We start from the raw sequence: 5875 nt of genomic DNA on the forward strand, positions 1-5875 counted from the left end.
CTTCTTCTCTTTGTTGATTTACCTTTCAAAGTGGATGTCCTTTAGCTGGGTTCATGGGTGAACTGTCTCTCTACCAGTCTTCTGTGTCCACCCATTCTAGCAAGTGCAGCTCCTGTGCCTGCAGGCTGGCACACAGTAAAGGCATGTCTAGGGAGGCTTACTGCAACGTGGAGGAGTTTCCAGTGAGGGGGAAGGACGTTTTTTCATTGCCTGGAGTTTGAATGAGTGAAGGGGCACTTCAGGAGCTGCCTCGAGGTGTCTCAGCCTGCTGCATGCATGCTCAGGGACAGGTCTGTCCTCGGACCTGACCACCAGGCACAGCTCTCCATGCCAGCCCTTGGGAGGGTGAGCACTGCTGCTGCCCCAGCCGTGCCACAGGTGAGTTATGGGCTGTGCTTTCAGTGGGAGAGAAAGCAGAGCCACCAGACAGGGCTCCCACACCCCAGCCAGCTGGAGCCAGGGATGCGAGGAGGGGTCAGAGTTGTGACAGTGACAGTCAGGGCTAAGGTGTGAGCATGGCCAGCAGCTGTCCTTCAGGCAGAGTGTCACCCACCTCGACTGACTCAGGTGTTGAAGCACAACTGGAGTGCTGCAGTGGTTGGCTAGAAACTCTTCCAAAGGGACAGACAAGAAGGGAGAGGCACTGAAGTAATTCTGTATGTTTGTTAGGAAGTGTTTTGTTTACTAGATCTTAATAATGGTGGTGACAAGGCTAAGTGGTTTATGGGTAAGAGTCAGTGGGAAGACCAACAGGGCAGATGTCATGGTGGGAGTCTCCTAGAAATGCAACACAGCAGAGTATGGGAAGTCTAGGAGGTCCAGACAGTGTTGGAAGTTCTTAGACTGTGTGAAAGATAACTGCCTGACACAGCTGGTCAGGGAGCCACTGAAAGGAGGTGTCCCACTTGAGCTGTTGTTTGTTAACAGAGAAGGACTGGCAGGTGATGTTATGTTTGGGGGCTATCATCTTGGGCACAGTGATCGTGAAATGAGAGAGCTTTTGATTCTTGGAGAAGTAAGGAGGCAGCAGAACTGTCACTGGACTTTTGGAGGGCAGAATTTGGCCTGTTTAGGAGACTGGTTGACAGTCCCTTGGGAGGAAGTTCTAAGGGGCAAAGGGGTCAAGAAATGCTGGACAGTCTTCAAGAAAGAAATCTTAAAGGTGCAGGAGCAGGCCAACAGCATCATGGCCTGTATCAGAAACAATGAGGCCACGAGAACCAGGGCAATGATCATCCCCCTGTACTCAGCACTGGCGAGGCCGCACCTCGAGTCCTGTATTCAGTTTTGTATCCCTCACTACAAGAAGGACATTGAGGTGTTGGAGTGTGTCCAGAAAGGGACAATGAAGCTGGTGAAGGGTCTGGACCACAGGTCTTACAAGGACAGGCTGAGGGAGTTGGGAGTGTTTAGTCGAGAAAAGAAGGCTCAGAGGAGACCTCATCTCTCTCCACAAGTACCTGAAAGGAGGTTGAGGGAGGGGAGGGTCAATCTCTTCCCCTGAGTAGCAAGTGATAGGACAAGAGAAAACAGGTTCAAGTGGTGCCAGGGGAGGTTTAGGTAGGCTGTTGGATAGGGTTGTCAAGCACTGGAACAGGCTGCCCAGTGAAGTCGTTGAGTCTCCATCCCTAGAGGTATTTAAAAGATGGATGGATGTGGCACTTAGGGGCACAGTTTAGTGGTGGACTTGTCAGTACCAGGTTAATAGTTGGATTTGATGATCTTAGTGATCTTTTCCAACCTGAATAGCTCTATGATTGTATGATTGCACTTTTCTGGCTTTCCTGCTGCATCTGGAAAAGAAATGCTGACACAGACTCTGTCTTCATCTTTCATGTTCCTGAAGAAATATGGTATCCAAGATACAGCAAAAACCTAAGGTTGTCACTATACCCAGGTCATTAAGAGCCATCCTTACCAGCCAAGTATCTGCTTGGATAAAACCAGAGCTGTCTCTGACCTCCCAGCTGCAGCTGACAGCTCCCAGGATAATATTGATAGCACCGAAAAGTATTTGAGCAACACAGGGCAAATTTGTCATTACAGTGAAACACTCCTATGTATTCTGATTGCACAAAAGAGGAAGGATCAAAGCTAGTAGTGTGGCTGGCTGTGGTACCACTGGGTACACTGCTTGTGCTAAGGTTTTCCACCTTCTGTTAAGGGTTTCCATCAGAGGCATTGTCGGGGCAAACAACCTGATGCTCTGAGATATGTGATTGCAGGTAGTTCCAGGCCTAAAAACTACCAACCTCCTTAAAGCTGTGCTGCAAGAGCAATTTGGGATACATTAAACCCTGCAAAATCTGTATGGCTGTCAGTCCTTCCTTGCAGTCTTCCATTTGACATCCAGAACCAGATAATAAATGTCAATAATTTTTATACTGTAATAATACTTACGCTGCTGAGCATGTTTTGTTTAAGCTCTGCTGTCCATTTGAGATTTCTGTCAACTCAGTGGGGCACAAACATGCATGCTGCTGTCAAGCATCAGTGTGTATTGTTCCACCCCCATCCCTCCATGGCATTTTTAATTGTTTTTCTGGCCAACCCTGCATATGGGGTGCAGTGGAGGAGACTGTGCAGACCCCTGCACCTCTGATGGACCTTCTCTAGCTGGATGTTGCTTGCCTCAGAGATAAGGACGGTTCACTTAGCTGTGGTGCACGTTTTCCTTTGCCAGGTATTTCTTTATTTCATTCTGGGATTGCTGTAGATATTCAGACCATTTCAAACCTTAAGCTAAAGGCTATTTGATGTGCCTACATGGCAGCACACCTTCTGTGATTGTCATGCCTATGCTCAAAATTTAAAGGAATTTATCCTCATGCAAGTGCTGTGAGGAACACACTGTCTTTACCCATCGTACAAGTTCAGAAATGGGTCAGGGAGAAACAGTGTGACTTTTCCCAAGATCTCAAGAAAGTCAGAAGCAGAGCAGGAGTAGGTGCAATATGTGTGCAGCAAGCCCAAACCATTCTTATTTTGTTATAGTTGTTAAAAAAAAATCCATATACTCATTCGTGTTGACAAGAAAATATATTAGAGTCCCTGTCAGGGCAGTGTCAAATGCAAATACTTCTCCTATATGTAGTCAGTAGCTCTTATTTCATGTGATGGAGAGATCTCAGTGAAAATGTTGGTGCCCCAGTCAAAGTCTTCACCTTGTTCATATATGAACAGAACCTAGGCAAATATTTGCATGAGCAAATCTCAGCATTTAGATATAATTTTGTTATTTCACTTGCATTTCTGGTAACACAAGTACCTACTGCACAAGCCCTTAGGAAACCATGAAAACACATATATCCAGAGGTATATATAAATATATATTAAAAAAAAATCTTATAGAAGATCCACATGTTCAGACAATCATAAAACAGTAGGAACTTCTATTTGCATTTTCAGGCAGCAGTTCTGTAAATCATAGTGCTGCTTAAAAGTGAACACAGAAGCTGATTTCATAAATATTTTCAGATCTGATTTAGAGATTGAAATTAAGAACAAAGTGCTGCAGTATGTAGCTAGAGATTTAAGAATTACTGATATCTTTTGTTCTCAAAGTGCAGTATTTAGGTTTTCTTTACTTCTTTGTATTTACCTGCAAAGAAGCAAATTCACATTTTTCCAGAAACAATTGACCACTGAGCCCTAAGACTCAATGTAAAATGGTAAAGAGAACTAAACCTCTTTATTCTTGTGTAACTCATTAGCTAACATCAGACGATTAGAGCTAATGTTTCCATCTAAAACAATTCAAGTCCCTCATTAACGGGGCTAGATTTCCTTTGATCTAATTACTTAATGTCCCAGATATATGGGAAATTCAGAGATCAGCTCTGAGAAACCTCTGCAAACATGGTCACATCTAGAAACATGAACTTACATGTAGACTCCAGACATGTTTAAAATGTTAACAACCCTTGTGCAGTCTGCTGGTTATGCTTAGTCCAATGTTCAGTGAAATCACATTGATGATAGCTGGAGAATGAAGATGGTGGCTGTTTGCTGAGTATGATTTAATCTCCATTATTATAGGCAAGTGGATTGCAAATTTCCATAATTAAACATCCAGTGCACTGGTCAGATTCCATTGTAAAGTTTGATAATTGCTGTTGTAGGGAACACAGTACAGCAGGGTGTTGCTGTCGTCACATGACGAGCTCTCGAGGCTGAGCTAATAGGATGCCCTTTTAAAATGTTCTCCATGTTTTCTGCTTTTAGAGGCAGAGGATACCATCATGGAGGCTCAATCAAAAGAAAACACTTGCTTTTTCTCAAACAACACAATCCTGCCAGTGGACCGATCTTCATTCAAATCTGAATCTTCCGCGTCCAAGGAGAAACGGTTGTGTTGTGGAGGTATAAAGGTAGTGTAAGAGTTTTTGAATATTCCAGTATGGGCTTAGAAAATATCACTTTTTTATTTTTGACTTTTTCAGTTCTGATTATGTCTTGCTGAGGCAGAATGAAATTATTAAAGATATCTCTAAATCACCAAAAAGTCTGCTTCAGATCTGTGTTTGCTTAACATTCGGCAACACTCAAGTATAACTTGTTGGCTGAGGCTTGTGTGTTATGAGATCTTCAGGGTCATCCTGAAAAGTCACTCTATCCTCCTTGTTTTACCACCTGAAGTTAAGAACAGCATCGGCAGAGAGATACCACAGGCAGCTGTTAGTACAGATTGCTTTTTTAAGCTTGTAGCTGTGGTTAGACCTCTGGGCTCTCAAAAATAATATTTGTATGATGGTCCGTGTGTTTTGAGTGCCATATTATTAAAGCGTTATTGTAATATTCCTTATTCAAGAGAACTCTGCATGAGGTGACTTTGAAACGAAACTGCAGAAGTATCACCACTGTATCTGCATTTATCTCACCCACAAGAAGTTCTTCCTCGAGGTAATGGAAGCTCCTTGCTTTAAGCCTCGTAATGTGGCTGTACCTGCCTGATGGTAGGACGCTGCACCGCGGAGGAGCTTTCCTCCACGGATGGGACACTGGGGTGCAGGAGGCAGCATGATGCTTTGCCTATAGTTGTTCAGAAGTTTCAAGCTTCTTTGCAAATCCAGGCTGAAAAACCTTGACACTCTCTTGGGTGAGGTCTCAATCAATCTCCATACAACGATGAGATGAGGTGATTTGAATTATATGGAAAATGAGTCTTCAGCCTTGCCCAGTTCTTTTCATGTTGCACAGTCTTTATTTCTGTTGTTTTTAATCTCTCTCACACACATCCACTTTCAGATACTAATTCATTTCCCAATACAATGACATCAGCAATAGTTGACCTGAAATTCTGAATTTTTTAATTCTGAAATAGATGAGTTGCATTAAGTAACTTTTGCAGCATAATAGTGATTCTATCATTGTTCCTCCATTTGCTGCAATGATAATCCGATTCCCTCAATGAATAAACCTTCAGTCACAGATTAGCCAGTCAGGAATCAGCTTATTAGCTCCAAAAATAGAAAAGTAATAATATTTCAGCTCAGTTTCTTTCTGTTCAAAGAATATGTGTCTTCTGGGAACCCAAGCCAATATAACTAACCTGTTCCAGTAGGGACTTGGAAAACCTCTTTTTAATTTGGTGAACTAACCATTTTCCAGTTCTTATTATGTCTTGCTGAGTCAGAATGAAATTATTCAAGATGTTTCTAAGTCATGAAAAAGTCTGCTTCAGGTCCGTATTTACCTACCAAACAAAGCAATGTGCAGATTCAACAGGTTGTTTTTAGGAATTATCAACCTTCCTAACTGGTAAAATTGCCTTTAGTAACCGGAAAGATGTGGAATATTTACTTACAATCATTGACAAACCACAGCAGAATGTGAAATGATGTGCACCTTTCTGTCTCAGCTCTAAATCAGCACT

The 5875-nt window shown here is 42.8% G+C and overlaps 1 protein-coding gene across 1 annotated transcript in view; it reads left to right on the forward strand.

Moving 5' to 3' along the window:
- Window positions 1-4292: 4292 nt before the first annotated feature.
- The window catches only part of SLCO1C1 (solute carrier organic anion transporter family, member 1C1), an 18866-nt gene continuing 17283 nt past the window's right edge, over window positions 4293-5875 (forward strand). Inside the window, exon 1 of the mRNA XM_009071683.1 lies at window positions 4293-4370. The gene's annotated coding sequence lies outside the window, so the exon portion shown is untranslated. The remainder of the gene's footprint in view (window positions 4371-5875) is intronic.

The sequence above is a fragment of the Acanthisitta chloris genome, unplaced genomic scaffold, assembly GCF_000695815.1.
Source record: "Acanthisitta chloris isolate BGI_N310 unplaced genomic scaffold, ASM69581v1 scaffold3133, whole genome shotgun sequence".
In the NCBI taxonomy this organism is placed as follows: domain Eukaryota; kingdom Metazoa; phylum Chordata; class Aves; order Passeriformes; family Acanthisittidae; genus Acanthisitta; species Acanthisitta chloris.